The sequence below is a fragment of the Atractosteus spatula genome, chromosome 10, assembly GCF_055471065.1.
Source record: "Atractosteus spatula isolate fAtrSpa1 chromosome 10, fAtrSpa1.hap1, whole genome shotgun sequence".
Classification (NCBI taxonomy): Eukaryota; Metazoa; Chordata; class Actinopteri; order Semionotiformes; family Lepisosteidae; genus Atractosteus; species Atractosteus spatula.
This window is the reverse complement of record NC_142715.1, coordinates 1,955,108-1,971,088: the sequence shown is the minus strand read 5'-3', so window position 1 is coordinate 1,971,088 and position 15,981 is coordinate 1,955,108. Positions and strand designations below refer to the sequence as shown.

The window sequence follows — 15,981 nt, the reverse complement described above, 5'->3', positions numbered from 1 at the left end:
TTCTTTTAACTTCTGAGACGGACTCCTGAAATGGAAACGGGGGAAAATGCAAGCTTGCGGATTGCTAAAGCAGGTTAGTCCCACACAACTTGTGAAGAACTTTGTTTACCATTGGCAAAAGAGCTGACACGTATTATGTGTAGAGAAAAAGCTGCTAAACAGCTCGAGCTGCTGCCCTCTCCGAAGGACAGAGTCACTCATAGAACTATTGATATGTCAAATGTATGCTGATAGAGCGAGATAAGATGAGCAGATGCTTTTCACTGCAATGAGATGAGTCTGTAAAATGTTGTTGATTTAGCCAATTTGCTCATTTACATTCTATACGAGTTTGAGGGCATGGCCCATGAAAACTCTCTGTTCTGTAAGCCGCTACCAACAGGAACTACAGGAGAGCATGAATTTCAGCTTCTGAATGAATTTATCAAAGAGAATGGCATCGACTGGATAAAATGCGTCGGAGTTTGTACAGACGGTGCTAGACCGATAACAGCCAGACACAGCGGTGCAGTTGCATGAATTAGAGAGGTTGCTCCAGATGTGAAGTGGATGCACTGCAGCATCCACCGTGAGGCCTTGGCTGTTAAGAAAATGCCTGAGGATATAAAATCTGTTAGACTCTGTTGTGAATTGTATCAAGGCTCGACCAATGAATTCACATCTGCTTTGCTCGACTATACAGGCTCACCCCTCTCACTGAAATGGTGCTTTTTATTGTTTATTTTTAATTGTTGTTGTTCCTTTTGTCATTCTGTAAAGCGCTTTGAGAAGCCACCTTTAAAGGTGCTATATCAAATATTATTATAATATTTATTATATGTGTATGTGACTGCGCGCACGCGCGCTCATGTTGGTCATTGAGATTTTCTGTGGTTCCTGTGAGAAGATGACTTGTAGGTGGTACTTGGTACAAAAAGTTTGAGAACTACTGTGTTAGACAAATGAGCTCTACCAGGCATTACTCCCACAGTCAATCAATCAATTAATCTATTTTTTCTTGTATTATGCCTCCAGAGCATCAAGGCACTTTACAAAACATACCTAGAAAAATAGAGTTTAAATGTGTAATACTGTAGTTTCTAAAGTAACTGCTTGGATAATCCAACTTCCACTGCTGTTACTGCTGCAACTGCTGCTATTACTACTACGACCATGACTTCAGATTCGAATACTAATTCTGATACTAATACTCCAGCTACTACTGCTGTTATTACTTCTAATAGTGATAAAAACAGAGGACTCACACCTCTCTGGATGTTGGTCTGGACTCTAGAAAATGATGGGGGTCACTTTTGTCAGACACAGCAGTGGAGCCCAAGCCCACCTACACACACATTCAAACACACTGACAGATATACACCCACACACTCACACACATTCATGCACACAAACACTACACATACTGACTGACACCACATACATTTATACACACAATCAGACACACACATGCACAGATGCACACTAGCACACATTCACAGGAACACACACTCACACACTGACGTATACCACATACACTCTTACCCACAGTTACACTATAACTTACAATTACACAAATACTGCTAATATTACAACAGTAACACTGCAATTATGGCTTACAGTATCATTATTACTAACAATAACACAAACTTACTTGTACATTAATAATACCAATAATAACAGTACTGCTATCAAAAGAACTAACATGACGATGAGTGTTAATATTCTGACACTAACACTATAATTATCACTAATACTAACATGAATACTAGCATTAAAACTAAAGTTAAAAGTAGCTCTATCATCACTAATTCTCACATGAATACTAGTATTATAAGTAAAATTACCAGATTTAGTCTTAGTAATATTAACATAAATACTAGCAATAAATTAAAACTATCAGTAGTGCTATCATCATCAATACTCACATAGACACACAGACACTACACATACTCACAGACACACACCCACAGACTCACACAGTCACAGACAAACACCCACACACTCACAGACACCACATACACTAATAGTGATAAAAACACAGCACTCACAGATTTCTGTTCATTGGTCTGGACTCTAGAAAGTTCTAAAATGCTCTAGAAATTCGCAAGCGACTCTAGACCTCAACACCTGTTGATGGGTCACTTCTGTCAGACACAGCATTGGAGCCCAAGCCCGCCTACAAACACATTTACACAAACTCACACACACTGACAGATATACACTCGCAAACTCACAAACATTATGACACACTGACAGACACACACATAGACACAACACACACTCACAGGCACTGCATATATTTATACAATCAGACACTCACACACATACTCTAACACATTCACAGACACACACATAGACACTACTAATACTTACAGACACACACCCACACACTGATAGACACCACACACTTGCAGACACACACATACACACTGACAGACATATCACACTGACAGACACACATTCACACACTGAAAAACACCACACACTCACAGGCACACTCTACATAAACTCATAACTACAAATACACTATAACTAACACTAACACAAATACCACTAATATTACAACAGTAACACTATCACTACAACTAATACTATCATTATCCCTTACAGTGATACAAACTACTACTACACTACTAATACTAATAATAATGGTAATGTTATCACTAAAACTAACATGACAACTAGTGTAAATAATTTCACAGTAAATCTATAATTTGCACTAATATTAACATGAATACTAGCATTAAAGCTAAAATTAAAAGACTTACACTATCATCACTAACACTGACACAAACTATTTATAATAACAGTAATGTTATCACTTAAACTAACACTGCTGCTACAGTTAATACTGTAACAGTAACACTATAATTATAATTAATATTAACATTAATATGACCATTAAAACTAAAACTATCAGTAGTGCTATCATCATTAATGCTCACATGAACACAAGCATTAAAACTACCAGTTCTACTCTCACTAATATTAAGATGAAGACACTGGTATTAGTATTAATTGCTGTCCGTGACATCACACGACTCTTTGTGACGAAGGCGAGACACCTAGCTGGGCACAGTGACGTGCGCGTGTCGCCGTGGATACCATACTTAATGGTTTATAAACAAATGGAAAATGCATTTAAACTGTTACTTACACAAATTTCTTACCTTTGAATATAATTTTCTAGCTCTAGGATACAATTCCTAAGTAATAATTTGAATAAATCATTCTTTAATTTCAGATTGCACATTAACACTAAACGCACAATGTTAATTGATCGATATTGACTCTTTTCTAGATTTTAAAATGGGTCAAGAACAGGAAAAGAATCACTACTCACCAAGCGGTGAAGTTAATTGATTATTCTATGTTTTTTTTGTTGAATTAATTGGTTGTCGATAGATAAGTGATCAATAACTCTCCTCCGTGCGCTCAGTCTCGCTCTCTGACCCCGGCGCTCTGGCTGGTGTCTGTGACGTCACAGCGCTCTTTCATATAAAGCATACTCCTGGTGAGCAGAAGAGAAAGAGCACAAGCCCCTGTAATAAGCACTTTTAAGCATTTTACACGAATCTCCACAGAATAGAAGCCTGGAGCATCAGACTCCTGATCCTGGAAGTTCAAGGGCATCTCTTGGTTTTATTTCCACCTGAGCTCTCAGTTCCTCAGCCGGTTTGATGATCTAATTAACTGTGTAACTGTTATCAGATTCTCTTTGTTACGATCCCCGCCTCCCGGCAACGGAAGAGGCAGAAGAAGGCGTAGCCTTACTCCATCAGTTTACCTATCAGTTTTCTTATTCACCACCACACCCCCGTCTCATCCTGTACTTAAACACCTGTCTTTCCCTACCTCCTTGCTCAGTATTGGTTTTCCTTTCGAGCTTCCTGGTTGCGCTACTCCTTCTTCTGTCTTGTATCATTCTCGGTTTTCGGATTACGGATTTTCCCCCTTTGACGACGGTTTTTCGGATCACGGCTTGGCTTCGGTACTCACGCTCTGTTTTGGATCTCTGGTTTCCCCTGGACTCTCGGATTGCTCTATTGTCTACGGTTTCGGATCACGCTTTGGCTTCGGTAACTCGTTCCCAATTTGGATCTCTGGCTTCCCCTGGACTCTCGGCTCGTTTCTTCGACTACGGCTCTCTTTGGATCACGGCTAGGCTTTATCAGCTCCTGCAAGTGGGTTCATTCACTGGTTTCGGTTTCTCTTACCGAATCCTTAACAGAATACTGAGCCACTTAACATGGACCCAGCGGCAAGAGGAGATTCGCTCGGTTTTGGATCAGCACTGGCAAGCCTTACTCCAGTTGCAGGCTTCCGTCCAACAGATTTCCGCTCACCTGTCGGCAATGCCGCCCATCGGCAATCGAGAAAGCAACGCTGGAGCTGCCGCTTCGGCTCCGCCCCCGCCAGCTCCTACACCTGCCCCTCGACCTCTTCCACTTACTCCACCTGATAGGTTTGACGGCAACCCTACAAAATGTCGGGGCTTCTTAGCACAGTGTGCGCTGGTTTTCAGGCTCCATCCGGAACCTTTTTTTTTCTCCTCAGGACAAGATTGCCTTCATAGTATCACTATTAACCGGCCGTGCTTTGGAATGGGCTACTGCCCTGCTAGATCGTGGGGCCCCCGAAGTTCAGGATTATGATCTCTTTTTAGGAAAATTTAAGGGAGTTTTTTTTCATCCCTTAGTTGGGCCTTCCGCCTTCGGCCTCTCCTCCATCAACCAGGGCTGCAGGTCTGCACAAGATTATGTGCCATAGATCTTCGAGTAGCAGCAGCGGAGACTCACTGGGATGATGAGGTCCTTATTTTTCTTTTTCGTCAAGGACTTTGTGAAGAAATAAAGGACCACCTGGTGAATATGCCGAAATTGGGCAGAACCTTGGAGGAAGTAATTTCCCAGGTGTTGGAATTAGAGCTTAGAATTAGAGCTTAGAATTCGTCAGAGGAGTACAGAAAGATCTAGGACACCAATACTAGAGGCTCCTCGGCCATCACCTACCAGAACTTTAGACTCAGAACAACCTATGGAAATTGCCCGCACCCGGTTAACCCCTGAAGAAAGAGAGAGACGCCACCGAGAGGGTCGCTGCATGTACTGTGGAAAATTAGGACACTTTAAAGCTGACTGCCCTGCTTCATACTCATCCTTGAGGCACCGCCCACCTTCTCAAGATCCTAAACTGAGTGAGATAACTCAATCCCCTCAGTTTTCCTCAGGATTTTCTATTCTATCTACACTATTCTGGGGTAATCAACGGAAGCCTCTTCTTGCTTTTATTGACTCAGGGGTGGCAGGAAACTTTTTAGACGCCTCCATCGCTCAAACTTGGAACTTACCCTTAACCCTGGTGACTCCACCTCTTCGTGTTCAATCTATTGATGGTTCCCCGGTATCTCCAGCACTTATAAGGTGGCAAACGGAAACTATAAGCTTGCAGATTGGCGCCACCCATGTGGAAGACATCTGGTTTTATCTCCTTGAGACCCCAGCACATCCCCTTGTACTAGGCTTTCCTTGGTTACAACAGCATGACCCTAACATTTCATGGTCCCGTAAAGAAATTTTAACTTGGGGACCCAGATGTATTGGGAATTGCTGTCATCTACCCTTAAGAATTGCACTCACGGCGATGTTCCCTTCTGGTGTTCTTACCATACCCCCTCAATATTCTGATCTACAGGAAGCATTTAATGAGCAGGAGGCCTTGGCCCTCCCAACTCATCGACCATATGATTGTGCAATTGACCTTTTGCCAGGTACTATCCCTCCTAAAGGTCGTATATTTCCGCTCTCTAATTCTGAATCTGAGGCCCTGAAAGTTTACATACAAGATTCTCTGAAGGCTGGACTTATACGTCCATCCATTTCACCTGCATGTGCCAGTTTTTTTTTGTGGAAAAGAAGGATGGTGGGCTCCGTCCCAGCATTGATTATCATGGCCTCAAAGAGATCACAATCAAGAATCGGTACCCTTTGCCTCTAATTCCAGCAGCACTTGAGTCTGTGCATGGGGCCAAGATCTTCACCAAACTGGATTTACGAGGGGCCTATACTCTAATCCGCATTCGGGAAGGGGATGAGTGGAAGACGGCATTCATGACTACCCATGGACATTACGAATATTTGGTCATGCCTTTTGGTTTGGTTAATGCCCCAGCAGTGTTTCAGTCTTTTATTAATGACGTTTTTCGTGATATGCTACAAAGATTTGTCTTGGTTTATTTGGATGACATTCTAATTTTATCTAATTCCTTCCAGGATCATGTTCTCCATGTCAGAGAAGTACTCTCCTGGTTCATTAAGAATACACTTTATGTCAAACTGGAGAAGTGCACCTTCCATGCTTCTAAGATTCATTTTTTAGGTTACGTCATCTCTCCAGAGGGGGTGGAAATGGATTAGAATAAAGTCTTCGCGATTACTGATTGGCCCACACCCAAGAATCTCAAACACATACAACGATTTCTCGGCTTTGCTAACTTTTACAGGAAGTTTATTCGAAACTTGAGCTCGGTGGTCGCTCCAATAACCTCTTTAACTCGAAAAGGACCAAGACAAGGTACAGATGCAGCCATTCAAAATGCGCGGGCAATACCGCATTATTTTCCGGTACGCTGTACGCAGTCTACCGCGAGTTACCGGTAAATACCGCTAGTTACCGTAAATTCTCCTATAATACCGCAAGCAAAATAATAGTATCCGGAATTTCCGCAAGGTTGAGCTAATAAAGCTCAACCTCTCATGTTTGAGCTGTCGCCATCAAAGTCTTTAACGAAGATATTACTAATAGTATTAATAATGAATGACCTTGGACAAGCTGTAAGTGTAAACTCAAAGTATTGCCCTGGTCCACATTCTTTTTTTCATTGACCGTCTTTGTAAAAGTAACACCACAGCATTTCGCAATCATGCATTTGTTTCCAATCATACAAAGTACAGTAATTTTTGAGAATTGATTCACCATGCCTTTCACATGCTCATAAAAGAGATTGATTTAGGAACATAAACATATTACCGTATGCAAACTGTATACAGTATGTATATGTATCTTTAATGTCTTAACTGTGCCCGTTTAAGTATTGAATATTTATATGGAATTTTACCACTGAAGGGAAATCTTAGTGCCTGAGCATAAAAAGAATAGGAGCATACTGTAACGCGTGTTACAGTATAAGTATAAGTACAGTATAAGTACAGTTTAAGGTTATCCTTACAAGTGTGGAAAAGCATGGGCGTAATGTTGCAGCCTTCACTGTTGTTTTAGAAGTTGTTTTTTCCAGTTGTACATGAACATTTCTGTCTTGAGTCTTTCTTAACAATATGGTGTAAACAGTGTCTGGTTTCTACTGTGATTATTATTTCATTACTGAAGTAGCCTTTTGATATTTGCACAGTAATTTTTGTTGTTATGGCTGTTTTCATATTCGTAGTTTTCTTCTGTTAAAACTTAAAATCTCTCGCATTAAATTGGCTACAAATGCAAGAATTCAACCAGATATTCTTACTTGTAAAATGTATACTGTTGCATTGCAGATAGTTAATGTAGTTAGCCCATAGTCAGCAATCTAAACTTTATTGTTAAGCTTTAATGATTGATGTTGTACCAGTAACCTTTAGAAATACTATAGTACTTCACAAATGCTTTGTGTGTTTGGAAATCTTTTGAGTAAAAGCCTTATAAAAATAGGTTTAGTTTTTACAGGACATCACAAAGAAATAGGATGGTATAATTCTTAAAATTGCTTAGTGATTGTATTTGGAAGATTATGGACTAAACAGACTTCAGGGATGCCAGTGGATCATTGTGCTATTTGGAATTATTCCAAAAATCAAGTGACCTCTTTGCTGTAGTATTTTTAGTATTATTTATTTAGTATTAATAAAGAATAGATTTATTAAAGTTGTGCAATGTGTAAGCGGGATATGTAAAATAATGTAAAATAAAGTTTTTTATTATTGTTATAGAGAAACATGATCAGATTTTCCCTGGTTCAGAAAAAAGACAATTAAAATCTGTAATCTTTCCACTTGTATCTCATCGGAAAATAACAACCATCCCCTTTTCTGCAGAGCATGTTTAATTGTACTGTTTCAGCACATCAGTTTTTTTTCCCCCACCAACTTTCCAGAGGAGCTATAAATATTTTAAATAAATACACACAGTATTGCTCATAAGGTCTGCTATTTGAGGTCCAGTTATTTAGATGCATACATCTTATTTTATCTCAGCTTTTCAGCTGAGATACACAGATCATACATAAACAATGCAGTAAAAAATGTCTCATCAAGTATTTAATCATTAGGTATAACAGTTTCCCTTTAGGCCTCTGAAAACACCACCTTCTACCTTGTGAATACCAGTACCTCCTAATTGTCTAAAGGCTTTATTTCTTAAGAGCATGACATTAAAAACTGCTCAACTTTACAGCTGCATGTTTGCTTGCAGCATTCCAATACCTCTCAAGCAGTGAAAACAAATAACCTGCTGCAAAGCTGCTTATTATGGAGAAAAAGATCTCAGTTACATTCCCAGATCATAATCATTAGCTTTCCCAGCTGCAAATAACTACAGGTGCAAAGAGACAATGTTCAGACACTCAAAACAACCTGCTGAAACATGAAACCAAGGAATTGTCTTCAGAGATGTTTATTGTCTGGCATACCTCAGGATAACACAAAACCTTCCATACAGCCAGAACTATACGGTGTACTGAGAAGAGAGCTAATATACAAAAAGAAATCATTTTCAGACCACCATGACAGCAGAACATGAACCCTGTACTGTGCACTTAATACTTGAAGATAACGATTTGTGTGACAAACAAATTAACAAAGTCCCTATTTGTCCTAACAAGGTCCCAAACCTGAATTTAAGAATAAAATATCCTTTGCGGGATGATATTTCCCAAAGGCAGATGACCCCACCTGTTGCTTTAAACGAAAAAGGTTTTGTAGAGTAACAACTTCTTTCAACATCAGGTTTGCCCTCGCTAACAGCAGGCTTTACAGCTATCGTTTGTTTGGTAAATATGGATTTACAAACTGCATTATTAACCAAACCATAAAAAAAATCTCGACACGTTAATCATTTAAATCTTTATGCAAAAACAACAAAGGAATCATATCTCGCCACTTGGCAGGGTGTTATGATGAAATCATGTCTTTGTTGTTGGGGCGACTTTTTTGGTAGTAATATGATGATTAATATTACTAAGTAATATTCTTTAGTATAAAAGTTTTTTATTATTGTTATAGAGAAACATGATCAGATTTTCCCTGGTTCAGAAAAAAGACGATTAAAATCTGTAATCTTTCCACTTGTATGTCATCGGAAAATACAAGAAGTTTCTGCTTTGTGCTAAGACATTAACGAGTACAACCCCCCTCTCTGCGGGAGTGCTGGCTGTGACGAATTAAACCGGTTTCACAGGTATTTTCAAAGTAGGAAGTACAGTACTTACTAGTTAAGAAAGCTAGGCTCCTCAATGAAATCGCTTTAACATGCTAATGCGTTGGTGTAACAGTCCGGGCGTGGCAAGCTTCCAATGTCAACTCGACTCGATTGGAAGACAACGTATTCTAGCCCTAAATGAATTAATAGCAAACATGGTTTACATAAAAGACATTTTTCCAAGAAAGTTTATAATAATACGATCTATAGTTGAAATCTGAGCCTAAATATAAAGAAAAAAAGCATTTTCAGAGAGCATTCACGCTGTGTTTATGTAGAAAAAGCGATTAGGTTTATGAGCAATCTAATTACCTATTCGCTTAAAATGCTATATAAAATAAAGTTTATTTAAAGATGAATGATAAGTGTCGCAGTTTAAATAATTTTCGTAGTAGGGCTTGGACAGATTCCAAGTGCATTTTTGCAATTTACGTTGCATTGTCCAATGTGCTGCTGTAATACAGTTTAAAATACAGTAAGTCTAAACTGTATCAGCTTTATTTATGGGTTGCAATTTAGAAAAAGTCAAAAACCGCACTCAAAATGCAATTTAGAGCTTTCTGGCAAGAGGAGACACCCAAATTAATAATGTAACATGCCACTGTTTGTGCATGAACAAAGTTATACTGCAATTTTCCTTAGATACGCGATTAAAAAAAATAAATTTTTTGAATCCCCGGCGGAACACATTCCATAAGAATCAGCGCTTTTATATATCGCCTTTAAACACATATATTTAAACACGCGTTTACGATTTAAATCAAAACGCGATTCAAATCAATATAAATGTTTATTTTGTAACGCATAGGTGACTATTCATTGTTATCAAAAAGACTTAAATTCGATCATGTTGTGATATTTAGAAATATAAATTTGTTTGGTGCGAGTGAGGTTTTATTTAATCTCTGACCAAGGGAAACGTTTCATTTTCTCAAAGAAATGTTTGTTAAAAAAAGAAGTCATAGTTCCAGTGGGATTCAATCACAGACCATGTAACATGGGAGTCAGGAACCTAACCCACAGCACCACCAGTGCAGTCACATGGAGAGTGCTGAAAAAGCACTACAGAAACATTATACACAGAAGCATAAATTACCTTACTCTCAATTTAAACACAAGCTGTCTTTAGCCCTCTAAGCTGGTTCATACAGAAATGTAGAGAACCAGGCTCAGAACAAACAGCTTCATTAGCGAATACATATGCAGGACAACTGGAGAAGACGTTTTACAGTGGATGGATTTTTAGAAACATCCCATCAGTGACATCACTGAAGTCAACTCCTAGGTAACTGTCGTGTGGATAGTTTCACAAGAATCAGACAAAGGTTTAAGCATCGCTTGTTCTAGATAAAACTGCAAAAAAAACAACAACCCATAATGTACTTCTTTGTGGCTCTGTTTGCCCAAATCATATATTCACAACGTGAAATTAGAAAATAATATTACGTTACCAAAATCCGCAATATGGAAACAGAACCTGTGTAATTGTTGACAGATGATGTACTCGTAACATTTTTACAAGACGAACTACAACATTTAAAAAATGACTTGTATGTACTTGATATCTCTAATCAATCCACGGCGATATAGTTAAAGCAGAGTCCCCGCACTGCATTAAAACAAAACGAAAACTAAAACACCCTGGGCATACCGTTTCGCGCTTCTTATCAGTTGCTCAAAAGTAATTTGACCGTATGAAATGCATAATATAAACCTAGAAACATATACGTGAGCAGTATTTATGTAGTATCGGTGTCAAGACATACCTCTCAAATACTGTAAATCAAGTTAAAAATATCTCAAGACCGATTCTGGTCACAATGAAACCATGTTTCGTGTATGTTTTCTTTAAAGTACCGAGACCAGCCATATACTGTATGTTTATGTTCCAAAATTAATATCGTTTATGGCCTTCACACGCGTTACAGTATGCTCCTATTCTTTTTATGCTCAGCTACTAAGATTTCCCTTCAGTGGTAAAATTCCATATAAATATTCAATACTACAACGGGCACAGTAAAGACGTTTACTGTAAATCTTTCTACGACAGACCAACGGACCACGAGTGTCCCTGTCGGTCAACCAATCACGTACCGCGGTACCGTGCGTCATCGTGCATCACAATGTGCGACACCGTAGCCAATTACCTCCGGTACGTGTCTGTACCGCTCACTTTGAATGGCTGCATCTGTAAATGGACCCCTCAAGCAGAAGAAGCATTTCAGTGCCTGAAACACCTATTCACAACAGCCCCCATCCTAAAACACCCTGATCCTTCTTTGCCTTTTGTGGTCGAAGTGGATGCTTCTGGCCATGGTGTGGGTGCTGTTCTCTCTCAATGTCATGGAGAAAAACATATTCTTCACCCTGCACAGATGAACTATGATGTTGGTAACTGTGAGCTCTTGGCCATTAAGCTGGCTTTGGAGGAATGGAGGCACTGGCTAGAGGGTGCTCATCATCCATTTTTGATTTACACTGATCACAAAAACCTGGAGTATTTGCAAATTTGCGGCCAAACGTCTTTGTTTTTGCCAGGCCAGATGGTCCCTTTTTTAACCAGGTTTAATTTCCTTATCACCTACAATCCAGGCTCTAAGAACATCAAAGCAGACGCTCTCTCATGGATCCACGACCCTCCTGAGGCCGAATTGATTCCTGAACCCATCATCCCTTCTGGTAAATTCCTGGCAGCTGTAAGATGGGACATTGAGGTAAGTGTTCGACGAGCCTTGGTGGGACAGACGGTACCTCCTCAGTGCCCTCAGGACAAATTATTTGTCTCAAATCCAGTGAGATCTGCAGTTTTACAATGGGGACATGACTCCCGTTTCGCTGGACACCCTGGATTCCAACGTACCTTGGATTTCATCTCCAGAGACTTCTGGTGGCCAACTATGGCCAAAGATGTCAAGGAGTATGTCCAGGTCTGCTCTATCTGTTCTCAAATGAAGTCTTCCCGGAAGAGGGCGGCAGGCCTTCTTCAACCCTTACCCATCCCTGACCGTCCCTGGACCCACCTCTCAGTTGATTTTATTGCTGACCTTCCACCTAGCCATGGACACACGACTATTATGGTAGTGGTAGACCGCTTCTCCAAATCTGCTCATTTTATTCCCCTGCCTTCTTTACCTTCGGCTCGGGAACTAGCAGAATTGTTCGTACTGCATATCTTCCGTCTGCATGGCATCCCTAAAGATATTGTTTCGGATAGAGGCCCTCAGTTTGTCTCCCGATTTTGGAAGGCCTTCTGTAAGTCGCTGGGCGCTTCAGTTTCACTTACTTCAGCTTATCACCCTTAGGCCAACGGTCAGACGGAACGCACGAATCAGGAACAGCTGACCTACTTACGGACCTGTATCTCCTCTACCCATGATAATTGGGTGTCCTTGCTTCCATGGGCAGAGTATGCACACAATTCGTTGTATACTACATCTACTGGCATGTCTCCCTTTAAGTGTGCCTTAGGTTATCAGCCTCCTCTTCTCCCAGACTCCCATCCCAACACGGAGGTCCCATCTGTTCAGGACTATATCACAAACCTGCAGACCTTCTGGAGAAAGGCCAAAGCCACCCTTCTTCGCACCGCAGCTCAGCAGAAGAAGGTGACTGATCGGCGCCATCGAATCCCACCCAGATTTCGACGTGGTCAATTTGTTTGGTTGTCTACCCGTAACCTTCCTCTAAAGCAACCTTCTGGCAAGCTTGCTCCCAGGTACATTGGTCCTTTTCGTGTCCTCACCCAGATTACCCCAGTAACTTATCGGCTGGCCTTGCCTCCTACCCTTCGGATCCACCCTACTTTCCATGTTTCCCTCCTTAAGCCCTTTCACAGATCCACCCTGTCTAAACCACAACAGAAACCCCCACCGCCTCGAGTAATTGATGGACTCCCTGCTTACACTGTCAATAAGATCCTGGATTCCCGATGGTCTCGTGGATCCCTGCAATATCTAGTCGATTGGGAAGGCTACGGTCCAGAGGAGCGTTCGTGGGTTCCGGAGAAGGATATTCTGGATCCCAACCTCATCCGAGACTTCCACCTCAACTTCCCTGATTGTCCCGCTAGGGCTTCAGGAGCCCTCCGTAGGGGGGGGGTAATGTTACGATCCTTGACTCCCGGCAACGGAAGAGGGCGTAGCCTTACTCCATCAGTTTACCTATCAGTTTTCTTATTCACCACCACACCCCCATCTCCTGGTTGCGCTACTCCTGTCTTGTATCATTCTTGGTTTTCGGATTACGGATTTTCCCCCTTTGACGATGGTTTTTCTGATCATGGCTTGGCTTCGGTACTCACGCTCTGTTTTGGATCTCTGGTTTCCCCTGGACTCTCGGATTGCTCTATTGTCTACGGTTTCGGATCACGCTTTGGCTTCGGTAACTCATTCCCAATTTGGATCTCTGGCTTCCCCTGGACTCTCGGCTCGTTTCTTCGACTACGGCTCTCTTTGGATCACAGCTAGGCTTTATCAGCTCCTGCAAGTGGGTTCATTCACTGGTTTCGGTTTCTCTTACCGAATCCTTAACACTCTTTAACTGTATATTTATAAGACTCTCTGTGAGAGACATGTGAGAGATGCTGAATCCCAGAGCTGGTGTGGAATCACACACAGACAGGTCTTCTGAGTGTGATCTGAGTCCCACTGCTCAGAGCTACAGGCTGGTCAACTAGTCACTATTGTAGACACGACCATCAGTCTGCTGTTGCTGATAATCATATTAAACCTATAAGAGTGGCAATACTGCTGTTCATTAAATAAGTAAAAATAATAATAAGAGATAATCCCATATTGCTCAATTGTCAGTCAAACACTTCTGACAGAGGGATGGAGGCTGACTTACAGTAAAGACAATGAATCAGGACAGTAATACTGAAGGGCTGGAGGTCCTGGAAAGGGTTAATAGAAGCTTCTTGCTTCTGACCTGGATCAGAGCCCACAGCTGCCAGATCAGTGACCCCTGAGCCCAGTTCACAGAGAGGAGAACCAGGAGCTCTTCTCTGTCTCTAAGAGGGCTGGGAGGAAGAAGAAAAGGGGGAGATGTGACCTGAGTCCAGGCTGTTCTGTCTGATATTATTCCTGTAGCAGCACTGATTGTCTGAATGTCCTCTGGTTCTGGACTGTCAGGATAAAGAGAAGGATGGAGATGAGCTTCTGTCTGTTCAGGAGGTAGGAGTTTGGGTAAAGTACTGAGGGACCCAGAGCTCTGTGTGTGAGTCTGAGCTGTGAGTCAGAATAAGAAGAGTTTTTTTTTATTCTGCCTCTGAGAAGAAGTCTTTTCCTTTGCCAAGTGATGTTACAGATGCAGCCATTCAAAATGCGTGAGGTATTTCGCGGCATACCCCGGTGGGCGTGTCACAGTATCACGCGGTATGACGCAGTAAACGTGGTGTCACGTGGTTAACTATCCGGCGTCGCCTTGTAAAACCGCCAGGGGGAGCTTAACCTCTCATGTACAGCATTTGAGCCTTTAATTTTGAACTGTGTATTACAGCATGTTAATCATCAGTCATTAAAATGTTGGTATATTTTATGAAAGCAAGATTGCTCAGTTGGACAAAAGTACACAACCTACCTTTATCAGAAATATTTATGCATCAAAGCCTTTACTGAAGATATTACTAATAGTATTAATAATGGATGACTTTAGACAAGCTGTATACTCAAAGTATAATTTCTTTAGCACATTTGTACAAGCACTTGGAATCTGTCCAAGCCATACTTTGTCAGGCATTTTGTTTTACTTCAACGGGCATAAAAACTTCCTTGCTTTTAACAGGGCGTTTCATAATTTCTAACTACGAAAATGATTTAAAATGCGACACTTATCATTCAACTAGAGCTTAAAATATCACAAGGATCCTCAAGAGCACAGCAAAGAGTGTATTAAAAGACACTTGTATTTATCAACGCTTTCTTTTCCGTATACCAGATTTTATGGAACCACTTCAGAGGGGTGTCAGCCAGTCAGATTCCAGGATTCGGCACTTTAAAGGAAAAATACACACCGGTATTCCATTTCTCCCTAACGATTTTAAGCATCGAAGTATTTAACTAGCATGTGAAATAGCGTGTGAAAAAGTGGTAGTTTTAAGCTTTTCTGCTAATATAATATGGAATCGATATTGATTTAAATCGTGTTCTGATTTAAATCGCAAACGCGTGTTTAATTATATGTGTTTTTTAATCATAATCAGGCTAATGCAACATAAATTGATACAGTATCTTTGTCTTCTAAGCATCTTAATAAACTTTCAGCATAGCTTTCTACCCGTCAAGATTTATATTTCTTGGGATTTTGGGATCAAACGTGGAAGGATTAGATTATAATCGTTTTTATTTGTCAAATACGTGATTGTATTTCTGAATGTTATGTGACACCTACAGTAGTTCACTGCTTTAAATACATCGAATTAAGAAAGTTATGTGTAGCACTTTAGATCTTTTTTCTGAACCAGGGAAAATCTGATCATGTTTCTCTATAACAATAATAAAAAAAACCTTTATTTTACATATCGCCTTTAAAAGTGGCATC

The 15,981-nt window shown here is 40.6% G+C and overlaps 1 pseudogene; it reads left to right on the top strand.

Annotated features, from left to right (window-relative positions):
• Positions 1-15,981, top strand: part of LOC148824500 (scavenger receptor cysteine-rich domain-containing protein DMBT1-like) — a 61,969-nt pseudogene that overhangs the window by 32,304 nt on the left and 13,684 nt on the right.